This window comes from Suncus etruscus, chromosome 8 (genome assembly GCF_024139225.1).
Source record: "Suncus etruscus isolate mSunEtr1 chromosome 8, mSunEtr1.pri.cur, whole genome shotgun sequence".
Lineage (NCBI taxonomy): Eukaryota > Metazoa > Chordata > Mammalia > Eulipotyphla > Soricidae > Suncus > Suncus etruscus.
The window spans coordinates 52,835,115-52,839,221 of NC_064855.1; the positions used below are offsets into that span (position 1 = coordinate 52,835,115).

Genomic DNA, 4,107 nt, shown 5'->3' on the forward strand with positions numbered 1-4,107 from the left:
GTGTGTGTGTGTGTGTGTGTGTGTGTGTGTGTGTGTGTGTGTTAGGCCTAATGGATGGCAGGCTCGGATATAGGGGATCAAACCAGGTTCTGTCCCAGTTCAGCCGTGTTCAAAGCAAATGCCCTACCTTTGTGCTATCATTTTGGTTTTAAAAAAAAGTTTTTTAAGCTTTAAACATTTATTGCTGTTTTTGGGTCACACCCAGCGATGCTCAAGAGTTACTCTTGGCCCTGTGCTCAGAAGTCGCTCCTGGCAGGCTCAAGGGGGGGGCCATATGGGATGCTGGGATTCCAACCATGTCCATCCTGCATTGGCTGTGTGCGAAGCAAAAAAAGCCTTACCGCTGTGCCACTGCTCCAACCCCTTTAAACAATTTTTATTACATAAAGTTTGTTACATAATTGGATATTTTTCTGCTGTGTATACAATTATTCTTACTCTCCATAGAAAGGCTGCTTACCTTCTCATCTGGTGATGACAAGCACTAAAATTCTGAGTTTAACAGAATAGTAGTAAAAATGCCTGATGATTTAAGTTGAAAGCAGTACTTTGGTATGTGGCTCTTGAATCAGTCATCCGGAATGTACAAATGTCTTTTTATTCAAAAATACATAATTGAGGCTGGAGCGGTAGTGTGGAGCGGTAAGGCATCTCTGCCTTGCCAGTGCTAGCCTAGAACTGATGGTGGTTTGATCCCTCGGCATCTCATATGATCCCCCAAGCCAGGAGCGATTTCTGAGCGCATTGCCAGGAGTAAGTCCTGAGCGTCATCGGGTGTGCAGCCCCCTAAAAATAAAACAAAACAAAACCAAAACCCAAAATACAAAATTTATTATCTGTAGACATGGACAATAACATCAGTATAACTTTCTATGTTTCAACTGAAACTGATTATTATGTTACTTTCTTAAACAACAGCCAGCCTTTTCTTCAGTGTTATTTTTTCTTCAACTGACTTCTCTGAAGTTATGGGTGAGGATCACCTGCCTTGAACTTATTCTTACAGTTTATTAAAAAAAGTTAAAGAACTATATTCTAAGAATTAGAACATGCCATCTACTCTCCCTCCTCCCAATCCACCCATTCCAACCATCCTAATGCCTTTTTCTTCTTTAGTAGTTCAGTAACTACAACTTCTGCTGCAATTAACATAGAGGCTACTCCAGCAGCATCTAGTAATACAGTTCTTAGAACCTTTGTTGAATTAATGTTTCCTTTTTCCACCATATCCACAAAATCTCCAACCATAGCATCAAAACTATCTTCTGAGGAACTCTGCAAAATTTTCTTAACACTCAATGATTCTGCATTTTTAGCAATGGTAATGCAGGAATGCTGAGTTTTCTTTTAATAATATCTATGTCAATTTTTGATCTTCATTAGAGGGTGTTAATGACTCCAACGCTGGAATGCACCAAAGGAGAGCAATATTCTAGAATGCACCCCTCCCAAAACAATACAACATCAGTTCATGTAGCAATGAAAGCATTTATAATTCAATTCAACATCACTTCTTCCACCAACCTTTAGCATGGCCTTATCATCTGAGAGTTTTGCCAGATGTTCATTTAGTTTTTTCTTTTCATAGTCAATAGTTGTGATATCTAAATATTTGATGATTACTTATAAATTTTCAATTTGTCACCTTTTCCTTTAGAGAGCTTAATGTCATCTTTGGTTCAATGACCTTTCCAACTTTTTCTAAGTCATGTGGCTGAACATCTTTAAGATTAAGTCAATCTTTCTTTCCTAAATACAGCACCACAGTAGCAAAAGCCTGTCTTTTTATTGTCAGCAAAATCTGTGGTTTTTATTGCTACAACGTGGAGGCCACATTTTAGCCTATTTAAAACAAGCTTACTCAGAGATTCTCCATCAATATCTTCAGAAGTTATGACCAAGGGCTTATCGTGAGAATTAGCAATTGCAAGAGCAATGCTGGACACTAGAAATTTTTCTTTCACTAAACAGAATGTAGACATCTTGAAGCTCTTGGTTCTGACCTTTTGAAGAACTAATCAATCATGGAAAAATGTAACCTTGATCGAACTTAATTTCTTCAATAATTTCTAATTAATCATTCAGCATTTTACCATTCTTTACTGTGATGACACCCTTCCTTCAATCTTCTACATTGCATCAGAAATGATGATGCCAATTTTTTTTTTGTCTCCATTAGCAGAAATAGGAGCAACCTGTGCAATTTATTGAGAGATTGTCACTGATTTAGACTGCATTTTACATTTAGCAATTAGAACACCAATAGCGAAGTTCATATGTCTTCTGATTTCCATTGGATTAGCATCCTTGCTAATCTGTCTGAAGCTCTTCTTAGCAATGCATCATACCAGTACAGTAGCAGTCGTGGTACCATCTCTAGACTCTTTATTAGTGTTTTTGGAAACATATTGAACAAGTTTGGAACCAATATTTTTATATTTATATTTTAAGTCAATCGACTTCACAACAGTCATACCATGTTTGGTTATTTTAGGACTTCCCTAATTCTCTTCCATAATCTCGCTTCTTCCCTTTGGCCCCATAGTAATGGCTACAGCATTGACTTAAAGTCTATACTATGAAGCATTAAGTTCCCAGCATCTGCAACATATTTGACATCTTTGGCATAGCCTGAGTGAGATGAGCTGCCAGTGCCTTAGATGCTGGTTTTATCTGGCCAAGAACTGCAGGTAGTCAAAGCATTTTTCTGCAGGGCATCAGCAGAGCATGCAGCAAGGCAGGCCAATGGCAGAGAGGCTACTTTTAAGGAAAAAAAAGTGAAAATTATGTGAGGAAATCCTGCAATATTCTATAACATGGATGAAGCTTAAATAAAGATGTTATTATGATAAGTAAAAACAGTCAGGTACAGAGGAAAAAATCATGTTTAAGGACAACTTATCTCAGACACTGAAAGAGTCAACCTCTCAAAGCCTGAAATGGTGATTACCAGGTTACTGGGAAATGGAAAGTTTCTAATCAATAGTCATACATGTCAACTTTAAAAATGAGTTACAGCTATCCGAACAATGTAGGTCTGCTCTAGAATACAAGCTGTGACTCTAGCTGAGCATACTGTATCATACGAGCTATAAACTTTTAAGAATTTAGGAGGATGGGGCCAGTGAGATGGCGCTAGAGGTAAGGTGTCTGCCTTGCAAGTGCTAGCCAAGGAAGGGCCGTGGTTCGATCCCCCGGCTTTTCATATGGTTCCCCCAAGCCAGGGGCGATTTCTGAGTGCTAGCCAGGAGTAACCCCTGAGCATCAAATGGGTGGGGCCCAAAAAACAAAACAAAACAAAAAAAGAATTTAGGATGCTCTCATGTTGAGTGTCTTTAATCAAAAGAAATAGTATTTTTAGGGGCCGGGAAGGTGGCGCTAGAGGTAAGGTGTCCTCCTTGCAAGTGCTAGCGTAGGATGGACCGCGGTTCGATCCCCCGGCGTCCCATATGGTCCTCCCAAGCCAGGAGCGATTTCTGAGCGCATAGCCAGAAGTAACTCCTGAGCGTTAAACGGGTGTGGCCCAAAAACAAAAAAGAAAAAAAATAGTTTTTTTTTAAAAAAAGTGACAAATATTAAAAAATTAATAAACCCATGGATTGGTGCAAGCAGAGGTCTTAAATTTAACACTATTTTCGTGATTTATCTTCTTTCTTGTGCATGAATGGATACTCCTATATTATGCTCAAGGAACCATGGGTCTATATGGCATCTGTCTCAGCCTTCTCGATTTAGCTTCACTGCAAAGATTCTTTGCTGGTGCTAGTGTGTGGTGAGTGTGTGTTTGTGGGGGTTCAGGATGTACTTGGCTAACGCTGGGGGAGACCATTTGTTCCTCTCTCTCTCTCTCTCTCTCTCTCTTTCTCTCATGTAGTAATGTGTCTGCTTTGAAGATAGTTGCTATATTTTTTTACATAATGAGAACACTAAGGCACAGAATAGTTGGATACTTAGCTGGAGATGGTCTTTCTGCCCCAGGAATCTCAACAACTCTTCTCCACTATATGATTTACCAAAGACTAAAGATCTTTTCCACCTAAACATACTCCCCATCCTACTCTCTTTTCCATACTGAACCAAAGGAATATCTTTGTTCTATATATTGCT

The 4,107-nt window shown here is 39.1% G+C and overlaps 1 pseudogene; it reads right to left on the reverse strand.

Moving 5' to 3' along the window:
* Positions 1 to 1,042: 1,042 nt before the first annotated feature.
* On the reverse strand, positions 1,043 to 2,703 carry LOC126016218 (60 kDa heat shock protein, mitochondrial-like; annotated as a pseudogene).
* Between the last annotated feature and the right edge of the window lie 1,404 nt (positions 2,704 to 4,107).